We start from the raw sequence: 14,833 nt of genomic DNA, 5'->3' as shown, positions 1-14,833 counted from the left end.
TATGTAACACAGTTTCATAGGTACTTGGATTCTCCCCACCCCAACATATTAATTCTTTTTTTTAAAGATTTATTTTATTTTTATTACAAAGTCAGATATACTGAGAGCAGGAGAGACAGAGAGGAAGTGGAGCTGCCGGGACTAGAAACAGCGGCCATATGGGATCAAGGCGAGGACCTTAGCCACTAGGCCACGCTGCCGAGCCCCCAACATACTAATTCTTTAAAATGGTCAAGTATCTGCCTTTCAAATACAATAGAAATAACTTGTGAACTATATGCTCTACTGTAACTCTGATAACTTTCCCTCCTTAATTATTAAGAAATATTCTCTTCTAGAAGTTATTAGAAAAGAGATGGAGAGATTTCTATAAATCTAGATTTCCAATGAGAATAGAAGCCAAGTATCTGGTTTCCCTCTCTGGGTCTGAGTAAGCAGCAATTTTTAGAAAATGTGGTTCCCACATCACCTTGCTGCCAGAGAGGATGCAAGTATCTTCAAAAGGGAGGAAAATCCTGAGCTGCTGCTGTGGTGTACCAAGAAAGCCCAGAACACAATTAATGGGCATTAAAATACAATCTTACAGACACATTAATTTTTGGTGGTATTTCTTTCAAAACATTTTTCATTTTGCATTATAGTCAAAGGCTTGCTGCTCCACTCAACAAAGGGTTCAACACACAAAAGGTGAAAAGAACACCACAGCTGGACAGGAACACAGGCAAAGGCTATCAGCAACAGCCAGAGGGAAAGATGTCGACTTTGCCAACATACAGCCAACTTCAAGGCAGTCACAGAGTAGTATGTAACTGCTAACAATTTGCCCGACAAAGCTACAAATCAGAGCTTGACGAAACATCATAATGGCAGCAAAATTGACACAGAGGACTTTTCCTTTCCTGTCTTTGCTTTCTGATCTTTTGTTCACGGTCGCTCCCATATTTAAGGAGACCATATGCTATTTGTCTTTTTCTGTGTATGGCTTATTTCATTCAACATGATGCCCTCCTATTGCAACCATTTTGATGCAAATCATAGAACTTTCTTTTTACAGCTGAACAAGGCTCATTGTGTGTATGAATGTATGCATGTATATCATATTTTCTTTATCCCTCTGATGATGGACACCTAGGCTGTTTCCATGTTTTGGCTATTGTGATCAGCACTGCTACAAACATGATGGTGCAGGTAGCTCTTTACATTCATGTATTTTGGGCATAAACCCATTAGTAGGATTGCTGAGTCATATGGCAAATCTTTTTTTTTTTTTTTGAGTAAAATCTCCACAGTGGTTGCACTAATTTGTTTCTTTTTCTCTTCAGTATGGGCATTATTGGATGGGCTCAGGGATGAAGGCTGTGTGAAGGAGACTACAGACACAGACATGTGCAGACAGGTGGCTGGGGCTTAGGGCGCCAAAAGAGACTCATTGCTTAGCTTCTCACTTTTTGCTATTCAGAATCAGTTACTTTGATAATTATAGATCTAACTTGTGCAACAAAATGTTTTGCTTCTTTGTTTTGCTTTGGAGGTATTTATTACAGTGTCTTGGAAGCTGTCTCTCTGATGTACTTCTCCAAATGTCCCATCCTTTCTTTATTCAAACAACACACAAATATTGTCCGTTACTCTCCAGGATGTGAAACACCTTGCAGGCTTTGGGGAACTGCTTAGATGAAGTGAGCTTTCTCTCAGATTCTAAATGTCATAAGACTAACCTCCACCATGTTTTTCTTTGCTGAGTGGAGACAAAGTCCAAAAATCTAATCGTCAAACAAATTGGACTATTGGCTGATACACAATGAACAATGATCATCATGAGTAGAAAAGACAGAAGCTGCTCTAAATGTAGAGATCACAATCTTTTCAGGTGGGGTTGGGTTTCGAATTCAGAAGTTACTATAGGTTACTGGTGAATCAGTTCTATGGAGGACAGTTGTTGAAAAGAATTGCTGCTAGGCCACAGAGTGGCTGGTTGGTTTTTTTGAAGAGCCAGCAAGCAGCTTTTGCTGTCATTGGGAAGCTGAAGCGTGGTAAGATTAGGAAGTGGCCAGAGTCAACAGGACCCAGGCAAGGACTACAGCAAAGAATTCCAGGACTTGGGAAAGGGGCTGGCTCTGTCATAGAGAGCTGAAGAAGAGCACCAACTGGATTAGTGACACACAGCAGCTCAGACACTTGGACCTCACCTCCTAGAATACCTCAGGGTTTAGTTACCCTGAAAGGCATGATTACTAAACTAAACTAGGGATTCTAATCATATCAGAAAATTCCATGCCAGGATTATATGGACAGACTAGCAGAAGAGATAACTTTCTTTTCTTTTTAAAATTTTATTGCAAAGGCAGATCAGATTTGTAGAGAAAAGGAGAGACAGAAAGATATGCTATCTACTGGTTCACTCCCCAAGTGGCTGCAATGGTCAGAACTAAGCCAATCCGAAGCTAGGAGTCTGGAGCTTCTGGGTCTCCCTTGTGGGTGCAGGGTACCAAAGTTTGGGGCCATGCTCTACTGCTTCTCAGGCTATATGCAGTGAGCTGAATGAGAAGCAGAACAGCTGCACCCATATTAGATCCCAGTGCTTGCAAGATGAGGATTTAGCCATTTGTCATCACATCAGGCCCTTCAAGTATTTCACAAATTAGCCAAATACACTATTGCCATAAAACAAGAATTTATTGAGCATCCATTGGGTGTCAGGCTTTTTAGGTATAGGGACAGAGATCAAGTGTCTAATACCAAATGGTATTACCCTGGTGAGTACTGGGAATGCAGGCAGATTCTCAGAGTAAGATGGCTTTGTACAGTGGAAAACCTTGAAATATAAATTGGAGAAAAACAGATTTCGAGAAGCTTAATGGGAAGCCATTGGGCTCTGTGAACTCAGGAATGGAACAATGAATTCAGTGGCAACTGTTGCTCCCTTCTCTTGACATGCTTTTTATGTAAAGGGGCTACAGAAATGTGGCTGTCAGTAAACCAAAGGATCACGTAGCTGGCATTAATTAAATAGAGCTGACTACCAGGCGCTTGCAGAAATCAATAAACATTTTTCAACCATCCCTTGAGGTGACTCGCTGTCACCACTAGTTTACTAGTTAGAGTGGTGAGAGCTTTAACAGATGGGAACAGGCACATTTGACCTGCACCATTAGTGTGTTCTGAAAACTTTTGGATTATCTCAGGGGCCTGGCACAACAGCTCAGTGGCTTAATCCTCACCTTGCAAGTATCGGGATCCCACATAGGTGCTGGTTCGGGTCCCTCCATTTTCCATTGAGCTCTCTGCTTGTGGCCTGGGAAAGCAGTGGAGGACGGGCCAAGGTCTTTGGACGCTGTACCCACGTAGGAGACCCGGAAGAAGCTCCTGGCTCCTGATCAGCTCAGCTTTGGCTGTTGTGGCCACTTGGGGAGTGAACCAAGGATGGCAGATCTTTCTGTCTCCGCTTCTCACCACAAATCTGATCTGCCTTTACAAAAAAAGTTAAAAAAAAAAAAAAAAAAAAAAAAAAGAGTATCTCAAACCGCCAAGCCACTGGTTCTCTGTGCTTATTCATTTACAAAGTTCATAGAATAAAGTTGTAATGTGAGGTGTAACCATCTCAAGGTTTAAAATAAAATCAAGTTCATCAGTCTGGATAAAGATACGTAACTGTTCTTGCAGTATGACCAGTCCTAAAGTTCCCAGAGAGGGTAGCTGCAGTTCAAAGTCAACCTGTGTGGCGTATGGTGATAGGCATTACATGCTCTAAGAAACACGGAAAATTCATTCATGTTATTGAATAACTGAAGAAGTTTAACCATCTGTTTTTTTAGTGGTCTATCTTGGTCATTTCGTATTGGAATGGAAAAAACTGCCAAGCTCCTCATCTCACCCCCCGCCCCCATAAGTGATTTCTTCCAGAAAAAACCAGCAACGAATAAGCAGAAAAAAAGATGCCTCACAATCCCACCACTCATGAGATTTAAGCAGTATCTTAGTGACTCTTAAGTCCATCTCTTGGTGCTTCTCCATACATTGCCTTTTTTAAACAAATGGGATCCTATGGTGTTTGCGAGTCATCTCCTTGTCCCAGTAATGACCTTCACACTGTTCCCCATCCTCCTAGAGTATGTCCTATTCTGTGTCAGCGTGGGCAGTATATGACATAATTCAACAACTGGTAATATATACACAAATTTTTTTATTCCTGTGAATCTAATAGCGCTTGTCTCTCTTCCCACTCAGCCTTATACTTCTTTAGGTCCCTCAGTGACCCGAGGCCAGAGAGCTTTCGGCGTTCAGGACCCCAAGGCGCAGGCTGGCCCGTGGCTTGCCTCCCAAGGAGTCTGCGGTGCGTCCCTGCACCGCACACCTCGCTTCTTCCTCCAGGACCCGGGTCTGCGGACCCCATGGGCTGAGACCCACAAGACGCCGAGCTCACCCTTCCGTCCCCCTTTACACAGCAGAGCCCGAGCTCCGGGGAGCAAGCGTTCCTTGTACGCCCGCGGCCGGCACGTCGCCTTCCATCGCGGCCTCTGCTCGTTACGCACCGCGGGGCCACAGACCCCGGAGCGACCCCGAGCCCGCGTGCTGGCCGCCCGTTCCAGCCCAGGGTGCCGGGAGGCGCCGCGGCCGGCTGAGAGCCGCGACGTCCCCGAGTGATGACGCGCTTCCTGCCCTCCCGGCGCTCGCGGGCCGTGCGCTCGCGCTCGCCCTCGGCTCTTGTTCGGCGCCGGGAGCCAGCGGCGGCGGCGGCTGAGGCGGCTGCCGGAGCGGAGCGGTCGCCGGGCGCGCGGGGGGACGCCGGCTGCACTCGGGGCAGGCGCTCTGCAGTGAGACAGTAAATGCATCCCCCGGTAAGGCGCACGGCTCACTTGGGCTCTCCCCTTCCTCCAGCTGCATGTACGTTGCATGAATTTCTCGTGTCTTTTCCCTCCCCTCTCCAGAAGGAAAATGTGGGTGTTTTTTTTTTCTCCCTCTCCTTTGCATATCGTGAGTGATGCCAGTGCAGAAAAAAAAAAAAAAAACAAAAAATCTCCAGGCTTTCAGGATTCATGCTCTAGAAAGGCTTTTTGCAGGAAAATAAAAATAAAATGAAATGAATACACCTGTCTACTGCACATGTATGTTTCACGGCGCACGCCCCGGGCGCAGCGGTTTGCAAAGAGCGTCGTCGCCTGTGCCCTGGCAGTGGGCAGCTGGGTCCGGTCCGGGGTTTTCGTCAGGGCGGGGGGGTTCTGGTAACTGGGCTCCGAAAGCAGCGGCGCCTGCACGGAGTTCCCCCCTGGACCCCGGCCCGGCCCACGCACTGGGAGGGTGGGTGGCAGGCGGAGCGGCTTCATTCCAGTACTTAGCCGCCCGCACTCCAGCGCCACTTTGCAAACAAGTCTCCCACCGGGGCTCGGAACACTGAACGCCCCACTGGCGTGGAGCTGCCGCTTCTTGCGGGACTCTGGGACCCGCGGCTTGCCAGACTCCCCTGATTGACCTAGCAGCCTCGGCAGCAGCCAGCTGGGGGCCCACTGAGCGCCCGCGCAATGCCTGGGTGAGGGCAGGACCTGGACCCTGCGCGGCTGCCCTAGCACTGGCCCCGCGAGCCGAGACTTCGCGTCCACCGGCATCCGCGGCGACCTGGAGACTGGCATTTCGGGAACCCTGAGGGGACGAGAGGAGCGACGTTTGAGGGCGCCATGTTTTTCGGTGGGTCTTGGCCTTGGAGAGAGGGGGCGCGCAGTCTCAGGGCCCCCCTCCAAGGAGGGTTGAGGGGAGCAGCGCGGCGCCCCGCCGGGGAAGGCAGGAGCAATCCTCCCTGGGAAAGTTTGCGCGCCCAGCGGACACGGAGGCGACTGTCCCCGCAAGGGCGCGTGGGTTGTGGCGCAGCGCCAGGCCGGCCGTGGCGGGGCTGGGGGCTTCAGGCAGCGGAGGGTCGGGACAGCATGCTTGGCCGGCAGCCTTCCTTCGTCCGGTCTCTTCTCCGCGTAGGAACATGCCTGCGGCGGGAACACGCCCCTCAGCCCAGCCGCCGCGGTCCTCCCCGGTGCTGCGCCCGCGCCTTGCGCGTGGTGGCGTCTCCTTGCCCGGGCTGGCGCGTTTTCCCGGCGCCGGGGCTCTCTCCTGGGTGTTCGGCTGGGAGCGCGAGCTCACTGCCTGCTGGGGAGGAAGCACCCCAATGCGTGGATCCCGATGAGGCCCTGGCCGCTGAGGACCAGCCCGAACCTCCAGCGGCCTCGGTGGTGGGGACCACAGGAGCGCCTGTGGTGGCATGCTGGGCTCCCAGCGGGCAGCCGGTGAGGAGAGGGGGGGCGTTCCCATAAGTTGGGGTTTCAGGTGACACGTGGGGCAAATTGCCTCGCTGCTGCAGGCGGAAGGGCTCGGAGGACTTGGGGAAGGGGAGTTGATGCTGGATTTCTGCGTCTTGGTAGTGAAAAGTCACCTCAGGTTCATTCCCTCTCAGAGGGGAATGAAGCGTCTGAGTTACCGCATGAAGACACGTGGGAAGTGGGAGGGCAGGGATGACGGCCTGTGCAAACGGACCCCAGAATTCTCGTCAATCACGAGTCCTCAGGACCCCCGACTTTGGCCTCTGATGATACGGGTCGAGCTGACCTCCTCTCTTCAGGACTTCTGCTCAGGAGTTGGGGTGGTAGGCATCTTTCAGGGTTGAAACTGACTGACCTTTGCTTTGTGAAAGAACAGGGCAGTGCGTGCTATCTCCCCTAGCTAGTCAGCGAGCACAGGGACCTGCCTGTTGGCAACCCTCTTGGCGTCTTCCTGAAACCATTTCACAGGATGGGGTCTTCATCCCTGGAAAGACTGCCAAGAACCTCCCACCCCGACCCCTCAGAGGAGGGCGGTAGAAGGAGCCGGAATGTGTCCCCGGTGTTACAGTCAGACTCTTACTGGTGCAAATGCAGAGGGGAGTTATGTGTGACGAGTGGCTTGAGAAGAGGGAGACTTGGAGAAAGGCTATGCATTTCTTTGCACGGAGCTCTAGAATAGTGTGAGGTGGGGAGGTAGGCTGAGGGGGAGGGTGTGCCTCACAGCCCAGGATTCATTTCTCCAGAAATGGCCTCACCACCTTAGGTCACAGCCAGCCTGTGTCTTCTGTGAAGCATCTAGCCTGGGAGGCGGACCTTGGAGTCCCACAGCGGGTCTGACTGTGGGTTTTGATTCTTTCTGTCTTGGTAGCCGTGCAGGTTAGCGCTGAGAGTCTAGACCCGGCAGAGCCTGGGTTTTGGACGTAGATGGGATTCTATCTTTAGAGTGAAAGAGGAGTTTGTCTCAACTGACTGTGTTGAGTGAGTTATTGGGTTACTCTGTATAGGCAAAGACTCTATTCTCCTTGTGTTTTGAATTTAATACTGACTCTACTTATTCACATCTCCCCCCCACCCCAACCCGCATAGTTTTAGATTATTTTAAGTGAAAAGAGTCAGAGAAAAAGTGTGTGTTCTTTTCTATTTTTTTTTTTTTTTAACATCTAGATGGTACTGATTTCTTCCCTCTCCAACACTACCAGGACAGCCTGAGTTTCTAAGAGCACTCAAGGATTGTTCCAGGAGGTGACCAACAGACTTTCTCAGAAAACCCCTCAAAACCTTATTCATGCCGTGATGCTCTTACTCATCTTAGCCCTACAGACATGCCAGTTAGATTTTTGTGCAGATGTTGAACATTATATAAGAAAAAAAAATCTACAAGAGAAGCTTTTTGGCAAAATCTTTGGATTTTCATTCCATAGAGCTGCTACCTTGATATTTATCTATTTTTATGCCTCTCTCCACAAAGCAGAATGAAATATGCTTTGTTGCCTCTTGCCTGGCTCTTTATTATCCTACCTTCATGGCTTGATCAAAGTTGTTGCTCCACACCCCCCACCCTATTACAATTTTGTAACTGCTGAAGTTTAGAAACTGTTGGTCCATTCTGGAACATTGCCTATTGGTTTACCAAGCCACATGGTGTTGTGTTGTGGTGTGTGTTTGTAGTCAGCCCAGGCGCTTGGGACACTTGTCCCAAACTCCAGAACTTTTGAGTCATCATGTTTTCTTGGAGACTTTGGGTGGTGTTGAACTGATCCAGGAAGTACTAAAAAAAAATACTAAAAACGAGTTAAATGATTCAAAGTAATTTTTATTGGATACAAAACATTTTAAAGACAAGGGGAAAAAAAAACATAATAAGCCCCTGCCAGGATGACTGCTTACCATACCCCACTGGTGCCTTTTTAATTATAGTACTTTCCCCCAGCACTTTTTAATCCTATTACGTTTATATTTAATAAGGAGACTAGTTAAAACATAAGCCAAAGAGAACTATTACAAATAATGGGGCTAAATGGTGGGTATAACCAGATGTTTTGCCTAAAGTTAAAAGAGTTCAAGGAATCTGAGCTCTGTCACATTCCCCTACAGGGCTCACACCTACTCCCCAATAAGCAAAATTTTGGAAGGCGGAAAAGCCTTGGAGATGGGTGGAGACAAAAAAAAAAAAGAAAAAAAAAAACCCAAATAGGTTTTAGGTCGACCATGTTAATAGTCTTTGGCTTTGTGGCAGGTGCCGTTTGATTGATAGCTCATGGACAAGGCTGAATGCAAAATACTTTGGTCAAGAGAGTTTTCTGGATATGTTACTCAGAGCTGGGCTCAGTGGCTGCCTGTTTCATAGTGGAGTTTTGGAGTCAGTGCCAAAACCATGGTTTCGTTTTTCTCTTAACCAACCATTTAATTTCAGCCAACCTAATGCTGTTCCGAAAATGTAGAGCAAGAACATTTGTGTTTCCTCTTTTCCAGCTTCAGTTTTTTTCAAAACAGGTTCTCCAGGCTGCTTAATACTTCGCACATATTCCTGGGGGCTTACTGTCATGGCCTTTGTGTTCAGGAGACCTTGCCCCACATATTGCATTCCTACCTAGTGATCTCCTCTGGCACTTGGTGTGTCTAGTAGATTGGGGAGGAGTGATGTGTTATGTGATTAAGTGGAACATGAAACACAAGGCTGTGGAAAGAGGAGGGAGGGATAAGAACAGGCAGGTGCCTGGAGGAAAGTTGCCAGTGATGGATATATAAGCACTGGTTCCCAGTCTCCCTTCCTCTGATGGCAGAAATAAGATGATGGATGGATGGATGGATAGAAAGAAAGGAAGAAAGAAAGAGAATAGATAGCTGTTCTGTCTCATGGTGCATCTTGAAATGGTTGGTACCATGGCCTGGTAAAGGCAGGGAGGGCCAGTGTGCTGCCCGTGCTGGGGTGTGTGAAATGCTGCATCCTAGAGGGAGAGCAGCAGATGGTTTTTGTGAAAGCCTGGGACACAGATGCTGCCTGACCCAGCAGTCCTGTGTAGGGAATGCTGCCTGCTTACAGCCTCGGCATTCAAGGTTCCATGGCTGAGGCTATTTATTGCAGGATTATTACAGTCCTGTCTAATAATAGGATGAGTAAAATGGGGTCCATGCATGCTATGCATTATTTCATTAGGGATGTGAGGATGTATGAAATAAAAAGTGGTAAGTAAAATAAGAGGTAGCTGTGGAACTCACAGGTAGTGTGATCCTGTTTCTGACTTCAAATAATCCAGAAGATGTGTGTGACCTTGGAAAAAGATGTAGGCCACGTACAATTTCATATTGTTTAAAATTGGCAGTGGTGATGGTGGTGGGGAGGAGGGAATTCACTTTCTGTACCTATGCCTCAGTTGACTGTCTTGTTCAAACACGAAGCCTTTTTTCTCTGTGAGAACAATTCTTGAAATTGCTTGATTAATAAATAGGAAACTCACCAGTATTATTTGGGAAACATGGAATCCTGGAAATAACACTCACTTTCTCTATTGCCTCCTGCAGCAGTGTCTTACCTCTGTGGAATGTGGGTTAATTACCTTTTAAAATCACAAGCTTTCCTAGCAGCATGACTGTTGCTTTGGGAAACACTGTTTACCTCTGTGTCCAGAAAAGGAGTGAAGTGCTGAGGAAATCTCTGAGTTCAGAGCACTTTGTCTTGACTTTCTCTGGTCCATTCCCAGGCTGACTGCTGGTGGCCCTTGAAGAGAGGTGCTTCCAGCCCCACCAGGAGTCTGCCCAGGGAACAGCAGCTCCAGGAGGCGTGTTGGATGCCGCGCTGAAACTGAACCTGCTGAGCAGATTGCTGCACTTGCACCATTTTCTATCCTGCCTGTCACCATGATTTTTGAAAAATGTTTCAAAGATTTATTTATTTTTTTATTTGAAAAGCAGATTTACAAAAAGAGAGAGCAAGAACTTCCACCCATTGATTCACTCTCCAAATGACCCCAACATCTGGAGCTGATCTGATCTGATCTGATCTGAAGCCAGGAGCTCCTTCTGGGTCTCCCATGTGGATGCAGGGATCTAAGGACTTGAACTGTCTTCTGCTGCCCTTTCAGGCACATTAGCAGGAACTGAAGCAGCTGGGACTCCAACCGGCACCCCACAGGCAGAGGTTTAACATATTAGGCCATGGCGCTGGCCCTGTTTTTTTGGAACCTTGATAGGATCGATGAGTTTATGGTAGTTACAGCTGAAACCAACTATTTAACAGCAGTGGCACCTCCATGAACAATTATTAAAAAGTGTACATACGACCTTGTGCGCCATGGTGAGAAGCCAGAATCCCAAGTTCTGGCAAACCTGGGCTGCACAATTTAAAGCACACTTTTGAGACAGGGTCAGTGGCCGGCAAACTCAGGAAGGATTGTGGACAGCCAGATAGATTGTTGGGCCCTAGTTTCAGCTTCTGGAAGTCTTAGGTGAGGTCAGGTTTGATACTTTGCACTTTTGAGCAAGCCCTTAGCTACCTTGTTGTGTATCTGTTGTGCTCTTTCCAGCCAATGCCTTATCCTGTGGGTGAAAGTAAGAATTTCCATTAGAGCAGATTCACTGAACTTTACCAATTCCCCCGTGACAAAAATGATTATCTAGGTCGTAGTTTTTATGTTATTTATTTGAAAGGCAAACTGATATGGGGGGTGGGGCGGGGAGAGAGAGATCTGGCATCTGCTGGTTCATTCCCTAAATGGCTGTAACAGCAAAGACAAGGCAAGGTAGAAGCCAGGACCCAGTAATTCCATTCTCCCACCTGGGTGGCAGAGGTCCAAGTACTTGGGCCATCTCCTGTTGCCTTCCCAGGTACTAATTAGCAGGGATTGTTTAGAACTAGAGCGGCCAGGACACAAACCAGGCTTCTGATTTGGGCAGCCTAGCCTGCTGTGTCAAGGCCGGGGTACCAGTAGTGATGCTTTTGCAAATGGATACATGTTCTTTTTTTCCCCCTTTCTTTGTCTTTAAAAGATTTATTTATTTTCATTGTAAAATCAGGTTTATAGAGAGAAAATGAGACAGAAAGATCTTCCATCTGCTGGTTCACTCTCCAAGTGGCCGTAATGGCTGGGGCCCAGCCCATCCGAACCCAGGAGCCTCCTTCAAGTCTCCCATGTAGGCTCAGGGCCCCAAGGCTTCAGGCCGTCCTCCCCCTCCCTCCCAGGCCACAGGCAAGGAGCTGGATGGGAAGTGGAGCAGCCAAGACACAATTTGGCACCCTTGTGGATCTTGGCACATGCAAGGCAAGGACTTTAGCTACTAGTCTGCTACGCTGGGCCCTGGATCTGTGTTCTTAATCAGCAGTGAAAGTGAATGTCCCTGGATAATGTTTGGAATATTCTCTGATGATGGATTTTCATGGGCAAGAGTAGGCTGTAATGATTGTTATTCCTGTGTCTTTCCCCCACCCCCCTTCGCTATATCCATATTCAAGATTTGATGTCATTGATTTAATAAGATGTTGGCTATCTGTGAGGGGTGCTAAGAAGAAAATAGTGATCAGATGATAAATGTGACATAACTGTGCTATAATGTGATTGCTGGTGCATTTTCTGGAGGAAATTTAGGTGCAGTAGCCATTCGTTTCAACACATACTTGTCTCGGTGCCATGGAAGGGTTTATGTTTCCAGTGATGTTTATCAGGGACACCTGAGTGCTTGGTGGTCCTCAGGGATCCTCATTTTCCTGGATGTCCTTGAGAGACGAGGGTTCCCCAAAGGACTTGCCTCCTCTTTGACTTTCTCCACTGCCCCATACTAAAATTCTTAGATAAACACTTGCTCTGTTCTCAGCTCTGTTTCGGAGTTTTTTTGCTTTCTAGTGATTTCACTTGTAAGTGCTGAACAAAGCAACATTGGTGGTCTTACTTAGAGGGTGCAGGAGATAAGAGAACCAGGAAGGAAATTTCCATAAAGGAGGGGCCAGTGGAGTGGGGCCTTGTGGCATGGCTGTCTGCTGCCAGCTACTCTGAGCTGACCACAGTCTGAGACCACGTGGGGAATCTAATGTAGTTAGTGTAGGATGGGCCCTGTACATACAAACTGAAGTAAAAATTCACAGAACAGCATTTTCGTATGTACTATATGTTTTCATACATTTTTATTCTTCAAAAAAAATACTGGTCAGAATCCACTAAATTGATTGCACTGCCCATTACACTGAGGTCCCATCATTTGGAAACCATGCTGTAGACCTTGTTACTACTAGCTGCACCTTCTAAACTTAATTTTTTTCTTTTTTATTAGAAAGGCAGAGACAGAGGCAGATAAAAAAAAATAGATCTCACATCCCCTGGCCCCAAAGAATCCAGGAATGAGTTAAGCTGAATCTAGGCGCTCAGAACCCTTAGGGATATTAGGGACCCAAGCACTTGAGCCATCACTCACTGTCTCCCTGGCTTTGCATTAGCAGGAAGCTGGAATTGGAGATGGGATTCAAAACCAGACTCTTTTCTTTTTTCTTTTTTTTTATGTTTTATCTTTTTTCTTTCTTGTAATTATTTTTTTTAATAATCTTTACATAGTTGATTAGAGCACAAAGGGTCAAGGGCTACAGGAAAGTGGATAAGACCATTGTTTCCACATTATTATTGTTTTCTGTATCTGTGGTAAGGGGAGAGATAAAGGGAGAAGCCCCACCCAGCCTCCCATCCATCCCAGGGTCCCCGACATGGGGCATGATCTGAGGGTACTGCTCAAGCAGTTTTGATAGTTCAACAGTTCTGAATTTCCATCAGTCTTACCCTTCCAACACATGGCTGTCAACACATGGCTGGGGTAGTTGGAAGATTTGGTCTGTCCTCCATCCTCTGTTTTAGTACCAGGTGTCCTCAGGTTCCAGTGGACTGCCGTATCCTCCATGTGTACCTACCTGCTCAACAACAACAAAGCCAGTGAGTAAATCATGCATGGATGAAGGACCCTTGATGGTTACAGAGCTTAGCCTTGAGGAACAAGGAATCATCTCTAGATTAGAGCTAAGGACAAGTGGATGTCAAAATGGAGAAACTGTCTCATGTGCAGTATTTATTGGTTGTTTGGTGACAGTGGGGGATTCTGGTGTGAGGTGGGGCAGGGAGCATGTGCTTAGGAATGATGGAAAGCCCCTGAAGACCCCTACTCATTAGAGAAAAGGTGACTGCTCCCATTTCGTTTCCCCCCTGAAGCTTGGCTGTTAGCCGTCTGTTTGGAAACTTTAGTTGCTTGTCGAGTGTTTATCGTGGACCTGAAAGTTCCGGTGGATTGTTCTTCCCCCAGACCATGAGGCAGGGCCATGGCCTCTCCAATAATGTGGTAAGTCAGGGAGGAGTGAGACCCTGCACGTGGCTAGGGCTGGTCAGTGGTTCCTCCTAGCGCTGTTGTCTCTCCAGCACACCCTGTATATTTGGGGGACGAGCTCCTCTTTCCTCTCTTGCTGTTTGTGTTGATCTAAGTGTGGCAGTTTTTCAGGGGTGGCCGGAGGTCCTGCACGGAGGAGTTTCCAGGGCTAATCCCTGGGAGAGTAAGAGATTATGTGGAGGGCACTTTAAGAGGCTTACTTTTCTCCTTGAATGGTCCTTTACTGGGTTTGGTGCTGTCATTCCTGGGCCTTCCTGGGGCAGGGAAGAGAGGAGAGGAAGGAAGCTCACCCGTGGGTCAGAAGTCAGCACTGGGAAGTCAGATGCTGGGCTCAGTGCACCCAAGAAGACAGGGATGGTGCCTTTTTGTTAATTTATTTTAAAGACAGAGAGATTGTTTCCATTCTCCCAAAGGCCCCCAGCAGCTGGGGCTGGGCTGTGCAGAAGCCTGAAACCCAGAATTCTATTCAAGTCTCCTGCATGGGTGGCAGGGAGCTGTCATCTGCTGCTTCCTGGGGAGTGTGATAGCAGGGAGCTGGGTTTTAGGGAGGCTGAGCCTGAAGTGTGGGCATCTCAAACTGGGTCAGCTGTCTTCATGGGACATGTCAGAATGGTTTGAGGGATTTAGTTTCATTCTCAGTAATATTTGTAAAGAAAGGGAAACCCAAACGATTCTAGATTGGCCTCTCCCTTTGAAAGAAAAAACAAAAACAAAACTAAAGGCTAAGACCCACACAAGGATGGGATGCTTGGCAGAGCTGGCACTGGAACCTCCAGGTTCCTGATGAGTGCCAGGTGATTTCTCCGTATCCTGGGATGCCCTGCTGGACTTTTCTGGGGGGCTATGGTTCTCCGCTCTGAGGGTAAGTGAGAATTTCTAGGGAAGCTTGTTAAAAATGCTAGTTTCTAAACTCCATGGAGTCACTGTGCTGGGGCCAGCACCCTTGGGAGGTTCCTAGGGGAGATGACTCTAGGGAACCAGGGATCTGGGGAACAGGTGCCTGCTGGCCTCATGCAACTTGACAGCCCTGCTCCTTTCTACTCCAAGACCTCAACCCAGCACCATTTGTGCCTGACTCTCCTGCACACCCTCGGCTTTCTAACTAAGACCCCTGGGGGCTCCATTTTATCAATTATAGAAAGTGCTTTTATTTTGATGGGATGGGGAATTTGATTTTC

General features: G+C 47.8%; 1 protein-coding gene across 3 annotated transcripts in view; it reads left to right on the top strand.

Moving 5' to 3' along the window:
* The first annotated feature begins 4,714 nt into the window (after positions 1 to 4,714).
* Positions 4,715 to 14,833, top strand: part of TLN2 (talin 2) — a 462,999-nt gene continuing 452,880 nt past the window's right edge. For 2 of the 3 annotated variants that reach the window (XM_058665748.1, XM_058665745.1), the window contains exon 1: positions 4,715 to 4,838. The gene's annotated coding sequence lies outside the window, so the exon portion shown is untranslated. Of the gene's footprint in view, positions 4,839 to 5,632; positions 5,683 to 14,833 lie in introns of those variants that run through there. The other variant, XM_058665746.1, reaches the window with a different exon arrangement.

Source organism: Ochotona princeps, chromosome 6 (genome assembly GCF_030435755.1).
Source record: "Ochotona princeps isolate mOchPri1 chromosome 6, mOchPri1.hap1, whole genome shotgun sequence".
Taxonomy (NCBI): domain Eukaryota; kingdom Metazoa; phylum Chordata; class Mammalia; order Lagomorpha; family Ochotonidae; genus Ochotona; species Ochotona princeps.
Note: the sequence above shows the minus strand (reverse complement) of the source record. Positions and strands in the feature narration are given on the sequence as shown.